Genomic DNA, 11578 nt, shown 5'->3' with positions numbered 1-11578 from the left:
CTCCTGCAGGCTGTCCGATGGTTTAGTTTAGTGGTGGACAGCAAAGCTGAACTGCGATGCGAACAGGATCCTTTAATCCAAGCACACGTCATTACAGAAAGCGCTGAAAGAACACAGGACAAAGTGCCCGAGAGAATAAGGTAAGAGATCTACAAAGCTAGCCAGTAAGCTAACGTTTGTCAGTTTAGCTGTCCTTGGATTAAGGTAGCGAGCTAAATGCTAGCTGACGTATTCAAACAGTGCTAGTAGGCTATCGGCTGGCTGGCTAACCAATATGGATACTAGTGTGTGTTCCTTTGATGCGGTGCAGAGATTATCCGCTTTAACCACACCGTGATTCCCCCAGGCAGCAGACCGCTATTTTCTAGTTCGGTTGCCCGTCACGAATGGAGGAGAGCGCTGGCTACTGAAATCAGGTCGTCATACAAATCATTCTGAACTGGATCGTGAGTAACGTTAATGTAGGCAGTCTGCAGTTAACACCAGGGTGGGAAATCCCGAACCACACACCAGATTAATCTGGATTCGCAATCCGTACTGGTAAAGTCAGGGGGGGGGCAGGGCCATGATCGTGTGTTTGATCTCAGAATGTATGTCTTCGGACATGTTAGTGAGACAGAAGAACAGGTGCACGAAAACCGATTTAATTGAGCAAGTTGGACAATGACAAACCAGTGAGGTGAACTACACATCTAGTAGTTTAAAATCTATTCCCATGGTAGAAGACGGCGCACTGACCGAGAGCAAATCTGATCTCCATCAAAATGAGCTGCTGTCTCCTCCTGCCCTCATGTGACCTAACTAGTGTCTAGGATAATATGGCCAGTGGACTGCCAGCCAGGGCCCAGGTGCTGTTCTAAACTGTGTGTGTGTGTGTGTGTGTGTGTGTGTGTGTGTGTGTGTGTGTGTGTGTGTGTGTGTGTGTGTGTGTGTGTGTTAGTGTTAATTTCGTCGAAAACTATGACGAAAAATGTTAGTCGACTACCTTTTTCCCCAAGACTAATTAGACGAGACAAAAATGTTCCGACTTTTAGTTTCATTGACTAAGACGAGACTAAAATACTCAACTTTTAGTCGACTAAAACTTGACTAAACAAAAGGAGGATGGGGTTGACTAAATATGATAAAAACTAACAAGGACATTTGACACAGGACTAAGACCACGACAAAATTAAAAAATAGATGACACAATTAACACTAATTATAGACTGTTTCCCCCCTCAATGCAGCAGTTCAGGTGTGCAGCATCATAGATGTAGCTGACATGGAGCTGTCTTAAAAACATTTACAGTAGTTACAACAGAACCCGCCCAGTCTTAGCTAAGGGTCTTATCTATATGTGTGTGAGGCATTGTGTTCCCAAAATGTACAGCTACTTGCTTGTCTACATTATATCCAGAGAAGTCTTGAGTGCTTTCCGCACAGCCAAGCTCCCACCATTCTCCCCTCAGCTGCGGGCTGAGCAGGGACTGTAAATACGGTCCACTTGTCATTGCTACTTGTAAAATTTACAAGTCAGACTACTGACTGATTACTGTAGTGTTTCCCTCTGCTGTGTGTGTGTGTGTGTGTGTGTGTGTGTGTGTGTGTGTGTGTGTGTGTGTGTGTGTGTGTGTGTGTGTGCGTGTGCGCGTGTGTGCGTGTGTGTCAGAGGCGAAGGTAGCAGAAATTCTCCTCAGTCATTCCTAACCAGTGTGAAAGTTCATTATGTGGTATCTTGCGTGAGACCTGAGCAGCTCCTCTGTGTTTATTAACTGTAATTACAGTCAGTTTAATCAGATTGCAGCCAGCGGTCCTGTCCTCAACTGTAAACCGCGGCGGCTTGTTTTCCCCCAGCATCCATATCACTACTATCACTCCCAATAGTGATTCTGAACGGTGAACTTAGGGTGTTGTACCATAACACAAGTTGGTTCAATAAAGCCTGGTTCTTATTTTAGTCATTGGAATTGAGATATAATATTTTATTTCTCCATTACAAAGAGCACATTTCCTAGCTAAACTCAAGCCAGAATATGAAATTGCTTTGTTTTTATTTCTGCCCTTCTATTCACCTTATTCACCACGCCCACTTTTTCTCTCTTCCGCGTTCAACGCAAACGTATTAGTTCTTCCGGTTCAGCGCTAGTTGCCTACTGTGGCTAATATTAGCCGCTAGTTAGTTATGTCAGTAAAATGCCACTGAATGACCAAATTGATATCACTTTTAACCATTTCGAGCAACACTGTTTCCATACGGATCACCAGCGTTAGTTTGTTGTTTATAACGTGGCTATATTCATAACGTTTTCTATCTCGGATGCGTTATTTCGAATCCCACATAGGTTACGCTGGCGCAAAGCGTGTGGGTTTCAGGACGAAACGGTCTCGAGCTACTAACGTCATCTTTAGAGCACAATATTCCTGGAATGCAAGTTTAACTAAACAGTTACATGTCCTCTGCATTCTACATAAAATTAAGATATTACGGGTTGTTTTATTTTGTATGTTACATACTTATTGGCCAAGATATGTTAGTTTATGGGGGAGTAATTCTGCCAGTTTAGGAGGGGAGTGTGGGCGGCCATCTTGCCTGCGGGGTTTTTGGCAAGCCTAAAACGGAAATACTATTACGAAATGACGTAATGCGGAAGCGTCCATGTGTGGGCAAAGAATAAGGTGAATACTTGGTTCTTGGTCGCAGATTTGAGTATTGTGGTGATTCTCAAACGGCTCAGCCTTTTAAGTAGGGATGCACGATATATCGGCAATCATATCGGTATCGGCCGATGTTAGTCATTTTTTAACATATCGGTATCGGTCCGATGTTGCAATGTTAATATCGGTTATCGGTATCAGCCAAATTCTTCACATTGAGATGAAATAATGCAGTAAATCTATGATTTATGGGCTTTTACAAATGTTTTTGAAATAAAGAAATGCATTACTTTTTCAAATTCAGTGTTTACATGTGTTTTTCAGTATGTACAAAATTTTAGTATCATAGAAATGTGTTTTTATACAGATCATATCGACATCGGTAAATATCGGTTATCGGCCATAACAGCAATCTTAATATCGGTTATCGGCATCGGCCAAAATTTTCATATCGGTGCATCCCTACTTTTAAGGCAATGGCGTTTGAGGGGAAAAAGCTTCTCGGCAGACAGCCCAGCGGTCCTCAACTTCACAGCATGGCACACTGAAGGGAGACATCTGAATTCAGTTGGCACAGCTAATTATTGCCTGTTGTTGTTGTTAGGGGGTCTCCTTCACTGGCAAGCTGTCTTGTCAAATTCAGAATCAGCATCACTTAATTTGCCAAGTACAGGAGATGCTTTGCTGAAGCATGTGACGTGTGTGTGAGTCAGCTTGTCTGTGTAGTTGATAGCAAAGCGTGACTGTAGGATCTTAGTGGTCGCCACTGACTCATATAAAGCGTGACTGTAGGATGTCATCAGTGTAGAGAGCCAAAGTGAACGTCTCTTCCTGCTTCAGCACTGTACCAGAGATGTTCATCCGCCATTTATTTTCCCATAAAATGCTTATAAAAATCGTTTTAATACTTGTCTTGTTCAAACCAAACGCTACAGATATATTTAGAAACAGGAGTTATCGCATAACATTTCACTCGGACCAAAACGTATAAAAATGCAGGTTTAAAGAAAATATTTGTTTGATGTTGTTTTTTGTGCGTTTTGGTCCGAGTGAAATGTTCTATGGTCTCTCCCAATTCTAAATATTCAAACGATTTCAGACGGAAGCCCGTCTTTATTGTCACACGAACACACTACAACACATGCATGCGGCCACAACACACACTCATGCTGACCGGTGGCCGGTGAAATATGTCCTCTGCATTTGACCCATCCAGGCTTGTCCTTTCCTCCGGGGGGCAGGCCAGGAGCAGTGGTCGCTTTTTCTTTCCAGCGCCCGGGGACCATCATTGGACCATCATTGGACCAACTTCAGATGTTGTCGTCACTGGTCGGATGACGATCTTCTGCATGTTTTTAGTGGGGGGTTATGTACGGAGGAACCCCCTGGGGGGTACATGCAAACTCCACACAGAAAGGCCCTTTCGACGAGATAGCCCACCTGGGCAGTAGGCACTGAAGATATGGGGGGGGTCACAACTCCAGTGTCCCAGGCGAGAATCGAACTCAGGACCTTCTAGCTGTGAGGCGACAGCGCTACCGACTGCGCCACCGTACCCTGATATATAGCTGAACCGTTTGGTTTTGACCAAGTGAAACTCTTTTTATAAGCGTTTTACGAAATGTCTATGGGAAAATAAATTGCGGGAAGACAATCTCTGGTACAGATGCTGAAGCAGGAACTGATGTTCACTTTGCCTCTCTAGCTAGTGAGTAATCATCATTGACTCATATAAAGCATGACTAAGATGTCATGAGTGATCGTCACTGACTCATAAAAACCAAAGTCGCAGCAAATGAGGTTCTGCTGCCTAGATATCAAGCAGCAGTAGGTCAGGGATGAAGATCACCACTGCCTGCCACCCCACTGTTGATGATGTGTTATTACTCTGTAATCTACTCTGATGTTGACCACTTTGACAAAACCGAAAAAATAAATCTGATTCATATCTGAAGAGATAGCGTTTCATCTTCAATCTGTCAGGAATTGCGGCTGCTGATGAAAATAGTAGATTGTTGTACGATAATACCCCAAAAAACCAAGCCATGAGTTAGCCAGTTTTACAACAATTTGGCCCCTGAAGTAGAGCAACTTGTTGAGACTGCACCAAAAAAGGTGGAACTTTGGCCGAGTCTGTTGTGTGTGTCTCTCTAGACCACCATAAGTTGGAATATCTTGTTTCATGAGGTGTTTTGTCAATTTGTCGTTAACGAGTGGCCCTGCTATGCCCCCTCTTGTATACCTCAAATTATCCACCAGCTGGATTCCTCTTTTGGATCACTGGTAGACATTTTGTCGCCAATATAGAAGAAGTACTACTGACTTCATGCATTCTGTGATGTTAGAATGGGGGGGGGGGGGAAACGTGTAGGATATTTGGCTGCTTGGACTGAACCTGTTACTCTTGATTCTTCTTGGTTGTCTTTCCCTCTTCGAGTAAAAGGCCCAGAGCGAGTGGTGATCCTGTTAGCTTATGTACATACTGTACAGCAGCGATACTCAACTTGCTTTGCCCAGGGGCCACTTTTGCAAAATGACAGGAGACCAGGGGCCAGTTAATAAACAAATATTCATATGAATTTTTCTGTAGCGGATTGTAGGTTTTTAGGGTATCAGCCGGAGTTTAGTCTCACAATTTTGGGCACACAGGATAGATAGTTGAGTTAAAGGGATAGTTTGGTTTGTTTGAAGTGGGGTCCTATCAGCTAGTTCCATACACTAACTGAAATAGGTAAAGCGTTCTGGACGCTGAGCGCACCGTTTATCGAGACCCGGCACTCTGAAGCAACAGCCTCCACAGCTCTGTCTCTCTAGTACACGCGGCCAAGAACTAAAACGTAATTTAGCCACCTAAAACAACGGCCACCTAAACAAATCGATATCTGTGTACATGCACGCTCTATTTTGACAATTTTCAGCTATTTACTTTTCCGCCAAACAGCGGTCTCTTTCGGCACTGCTTTTTCTCCCAACCGTACAACTACCGTCTTCCTCCGCTAAACTCCTGCACAGAGAGCTCTCTGTCCGACAGTAAACCCAGGAGAATAATATTCATGTCTAGAGTCGTATCACGGTAACATGGTTTTAATCATTAAAATTTAAAACCGTAATACTAACCGAATTTGATCAGGGTTTATCATCAAAACCAGTCATTGTTTCACTCCTAACCAGTAACCAGCACCGTGTGTGCTACAAAACGCTCACAGCCACGCTCACCGTTCCCTCTGGCTGTCAGATGTTAGCTGCTGATACTAGCCTCAGCAGGTCAGGAGTCTTGCCATCATGCCATGACTGTCTGTCTTTCTTCACACGGTTGTGTAACAGACACGGTTGTGTAACAGACAGTGAGCGCATGTCACACGGTGCGGTTACACTTTCCCCGCCTTGGCTTCTTCACACTTTCTCCAGAGCCATAAGAGTCATAAACAGAGCTGATTATAAAGAACCAACCAATAAACTATTCATAAAGTCACATGCTCTTCAATTCAGAGACTTGGTGGACTTGGAAACGGCACAATTCATGTCCAAACTACAAAATAAGGAGCTTCCGGAAAGTGTCCAGAGGTTGTTCAGAACCAGAACCAGAGTTAGTAAGCCACGACTACAATCTAAGAGGAACCTGCATGTTTACAACTACAACAACAAAAATCAATGCAAAGATGTATAACAGTTAAAGGTGTTCAATTATGGAATGGACTGGAAAAGGAAATGAAAATGTGTAAAACGATCAACAAATTAAAAGAAAAAGTTTAAAAATAAGATTATTAACAAATATTAAACTCAGGATTGATTATGAGCTTGTAGTATAGATATATAGATATTGTATGTTTGAAGCTTTGTTTTAGTATTTATGGATATGTAGTGTGTATATATATATATATATATATATATATATATATATATATATGAACAGTTCATTTGCAAAAACAGGTAAACGCCATTCTTAAAATGAAATGAATAAACTACCGTACATCTGTTTGATACTCCCTGGACTGCACACATACAAAACATTTTTGAGGTCATTTATGTGAAAATTACCAGATGAATATGTTTTAGTTGTGATTCATAGTAAAAATGTACCAAAAATAAATAAATTACAATATAAATACATCAATATCTAATTTGAAACCATAAAAAATACAAACGGAGATACCTGTTTTTGCAAATGAACTCTTCACATATACTTTGTTTATCTGTTTATTTTCTACTTTCACCGTATAAATCCACAGGGGACTATAAAACATATTGAATGTAAAAAGGCTAGGCGCTGCACGAGGGATCAGCCCAGCAGCATTTTGGTAAACAAACCGCGTCACTGGGTGGCAACGGCAATGGAACCCTATGGAGCACAAGTGGCGCGAGGCTTGAGTGTCTGACTCTAGCCAGTTAACTCTGTTTACATTTTAAAAACTGCGACAGTTCACACAACTTTAACACGACGTGCGCATATGTTATACATCAAACTCTTGAGCTACTTCTGCTCTCACTCAGAATGTTGAAATATAAGCGATGTGATGTATAGTTTTTGAGATATTAACGTTTGTTTGGCACAACTCATACTATTAACTGCCGCGGGGTTCCGCATTTCTGGGTGGCAAGTGACGTCACGCTGATTCCTCGTATATAAGCGAAGGCTTCAGCCTACACCTTTTAGTGACGTCACGCTGATTCCTCGTATAAGCGAAGGCTTCAGCCTACACCTTTTCGGTCACAATTAACCTGTTTTGGTTTCGTCAATGCTTAACCCATTAATACCTGATGCAGCATTTGTGTGTGTATCCCTTTAAGACCGCGAACCGCGTTAACGCGGTTCGCGGTCTTAAAGGGATACGCACACAAATTAGGGATATACATGCAAATGCTGCATCAGGTATCAATGGGTTAAAGGGACAGCTCACCCTAAAATCCAAAATGCATATATTCCCTCTCACCTGTAGTGCTATTTATCCATCTATATCGTTTTGTGTTGGTTGCCTGAGTTTTGGAGATATCGGCCGCAGAGTTTCTGCCTTCTCTCCAATACAATGGAACTGGATGGCACTCGGCTTGTGGTGCTCAAAGTGCCAAAGAAATACATTTGAAAAACTCAACAGCAACGTCTCTTTCCAGAGATCATGACCCCGTTACTCAAGATAATCCACAGACCTCGTTATGAGCAGTTTCATGGAGGAACTATTTTCTTTTGACCCTGCTAGCTGCTAGCTGCTGGCTAGCTCCTACATGAGACTGCAAAAGAAAATGTACAAGTCAGACTATTACTGTAGTGTTTCCCTCTGCAGTGTGTGTGTGTGTGTGTGTGTGTGTGTGTGTGTGTGTGTGTGTGTGTGCGCGCGCGCATTGAGAAAGCTAATGCAGGATGCTGACTGACTGCTGATTGGCCATTAGCTAATGAATGTCTCTGTGCCAAGAGAGGTACAGCTTGAGAGCAAAGGAGGCTATGGGAGGTGGTGTGTGTGTGTGTGTGTGTGTGTGTGTGTGTGTGTGTGTGTGTGTGTGTGTGTGTGTGTGTGCGTGTGCGTGTGCGTGTGCGTGTGTGCCTTGTGTCAGCGCTTGTTTGTGCTCAGCTTGAATACTTCTTGTTCGTTCTTTCAAGGAGTTGGAGACATTTGCCAAGTCAGATGTCAACATCTATCTGCTTAGACCCATAAGGCCCTGTGTTCTGGTTATGTTAGACCCATAAACCCTGTGTTCTGGTTATCTTAGACCCATAAACCCTGTGTTCTGGTTATCTTAGACCCATAAACCCTGTGTTCTGGTTATCTTAGACCCATAAGGCCCTGTGTTCTGGTTATGTTAGACCCATAAACCCTGTGTTCTGGTTATCTTAGACCCATAAACCCTGTGTTCTGGTTATGTTAGACCCATAAACCCTGTGTTCTGGTTATCTTAGACCCATAAACCCTGTGTTCTGGTTATCTTAGACCCATAAACCCTGTGTTCTGGTTAGGGGTCGACCGATTATCGGTTTGGCCGATTATTATGGCCGATATTCAGCATTTGGCCGATTATCTGTATCGGCATTTTCATTGGCTGTTTGCCGATATAATAAATTAATTAAAAAATGCGCTATTGGCTCAGAATGCAGCTCTAACCAGCCTGTGTGTTTCTCTGTGTTGCTGCTCTGTGTTGCTGCTGTGCAAATGTCCTGCCCACAGCGCTATCTGATTGGTGAGTATTAGCCTATCAGAGGGCTTCTCAGATGAAATCCGAGCTGCCTTGTGCCTTCATTCAACAGCGTGCCGTGTGGGTCTGTGCAGCGCAGCGGACTGACTGACAGTCCGCAGTCCGCAGCAGGCTGCCAAGCTTGCAATAAAGTGAATAAACATCATAGTTATCTAGGCTGACATTGCATAAACACCACAATCGTCTGATCTATCATTCTTATTAGTAGATGATTCGTATGAAGCGCTCCCTGGCTGCATGGCATGCAGTGCAAATTAAGCGTGGAGATATGGTAGGTTTGATAGAAGCGTGAGTTGAAATCCGCCGAATGCACTTTCTTGCAGTGATAAGTGACCATCTGTCCCGCTTTGTGCAGGACTGCGCCGCATTTTCAACACTTTTCACGCGTCCCGCAAATTGAGACGATGTCCCGCATTTGCGCGAGGCAGAGAGAGAGAGACGAGAGAGCACACGGCACACGGCTTGCACAAAGTGGCCTGCTCGTTAACGTCACTTAACCATCTGCAGCTGTGTGAGAGAGAGAGATGAGACTGGGATCACGGCTCTGCTCGTGACACTACTGTCTGCAGCCATGAGTAGGCATGCAAATATAGGCTACTTAACCATAAAATAGGATACCAACAGCATAAAGCTCTGCAATGCTGTTTTAGCAGAATTGAAGACAGCCTCAAATATTTCTCAACAGCATCCTGTCTTTGAGATGTCATTTGCAGATATTTAGTCTCTACACTGCTACAAAGGACATTTATAAATTCCATAAGCTGCTCTAATTAATGTTTTGTTCAAATGAACCTGTAATGTAGCCTAGGCTACTACAGTTACAGTATGGTTCTACTTCAGTATAAGATATAGTAGGCTACATTGTTCTACTAGAAAAGTCTGACTAACTTTATATGGTTGGAAACATGTTGTCTTTCATATCTGAACAGAAGCCATGAATCCCATCCCATATCAGCAACCTGTCCTGTTTTATTGGAGCCTACACACTGTAGTCAGATGTGTTGCTTTCTTACTGTATTTACCGGTTTGATTTGTGGCTGTGTGAACACAAACGAACCAAGGCACAAATGCAACAATTGTATAAATTAAGCCCCTGAATCCAACCAAAGCCAAACGACCTAGAGGTGTGAATACACCCTTGTCTCCACAGTTGATGTTCCCAAGTCTCCACTAGAGTGAGCATACACATGGAAATGGGAAGGAACAGGTTATAGGTTGTGACACACACACACACACACACACACACACACACACAGATCAACACTTTAATGTGAATATTTTCAATTAATATTGCAGTTGGATAAACTGAGGAAAATGCATTTCCACAACGAGTTGTGTTATTTAAAATTTTGACACCAAGATTTTTATTTTTACTGCAAATGTATATCGGTTCCAAATATCGGCTATCGGTCATTTTGATTACCCGATAATCGATATCGTATCGGCCCTGAAAAACTGATATCGGTCGATCCCTAGTTCTGGTTATCTTAGACCCATAAACCCTGTGTTCTGGTTATCTTAGACCCATAAGGCCCTGTGTTCTGGTTATGTTAGACCCATAAACCCTGTGTTCTGGTTATCTTAGACCCATAAACCCTGTGTTCTGGTTATCTTAGACCCATAAACCCTGTGTTCTGGTTATCTTAGACCCATAAACCCTGTGTTCTGGTTATCTTAGACCCATAAACCCTGTGTTCTGGTTATCTTAGACCCATAAACCCTGTGTTCTGGTTATCTTAGACCCATAAACCCTGTGTTCTGGTTATCTTAGACCCATAAACCCTGTGTTCTGGTTATCTTAGACCCATAAACCCTGTGTTCTGGTTATCTTAGACCCATAAGGCCCTGTGTTCTGGTTATCTTAGACCCATAAACCCTGTGTTCTGGTTATCTTAGACCCATAAGGCCCTGTGTTCTGGTTATCTTAGACCCATAAACCCTGTGTTCTGGTTATCTTAGACCCATAAACCCTGTGTTCTGGTTATCTTAGACCCATAAGGCCCTGTGTTCTGGTTATCTTAGACCCATAAACCCTGTGTTCTGGTTATCTTAGACCCATAAACCCTGTGTTCTGGTTATCTTAGACCCATAAGGCCCTGTGTTCTGGTTATCTTAGACCCATAAACCCTGTGTTCTGGTTATCTTAGACCCATCAGCCCTGTGTTCTGGTTATCTTAGACCCATAAACCCTGTGTTCTGGTTATCTTAGACCCATAAACCCTGTGTTCTGGTTATCTTAGACCCATAAACCCTGTGTTCTGGTTATCTTAGACCCATAAACCCTGTGTTCTGGTTATCTTAGACCCATCAGCCCTGTGTTCTGGTTATCTTAGACCCATCAGCCCTGTGTTCTGGTTATCTTAGACCCATAAACCCTGTGTTCTGGTTATCTTAGACCCATCAGCCCTGTGTTCTGGTTATCTTAGACCCATAAACTCTGTGTTCTGGTTATCTTAGACCCATAAACCCTGTGTTCTGGTTATCTTAGACCCATAAACCCTGTGTTCTGGTTATCTTAGACCCATAAACCCTGTGTTCTGGTTATGTTAGACCCATAAACCCTGTGTTCTGGTTATCTTAGACCCATAAACCCTGTGTTCTGGTTATCTTAGACCCATAAACCCTGTGTTCTGGTTATCTTGACTTAGACCCATAAACCCTGTGTTCTGGTTATCTTAGACCCATAAGGCCCTGTGTTCTGGTTATCTTAGACCCATAAACCCTGTGTTCTGGTTATCTTAGACCCATAAGGCCCTGT

At 42.9% G+C, this 11578-nt stretch overlaps 1 protein-coding gene across 1 annotated transcript in view; it reads left to right on the top strand.

Annotated features, from left to right (window-relative positions):
- The first annotated feature begins 7 nt into the window (after positions 1-7).
- LOC310794687 (dnaJ homolog subfamily C member 5-like) overlaps positions 8-11578 on the top strand; it is a 45148-nt gene continuing 33577 nt past the window's right edge. Inside the window, exon 1 of the mRNA XM_083656688.1 lies at positions 8-140. The gene's annotated coding sequence lies outside the window, so the exon portion shown is untranslated. The remainder of the gene's footprint in view (positions 141-11578) is intronic.

The sequence above is a fragment of the Poromitra crassiceps genome (genome assembly GCF_964638095.1).
Source record: "Poromitra crassiceps genome assembly, chromosome: 20".
Lineage (NCBI taxonomy): Eukaryota > Metazoa > Chordata > Actinopteri > Beryciformes > Melamphaidae > Poromitra > Poromitra crassiceps.
The sequence above is the reverse complement of the archived record's forward strand: the minus strand, read 5'-3'. Positions and strand labels throughout refer to the sequence as shown.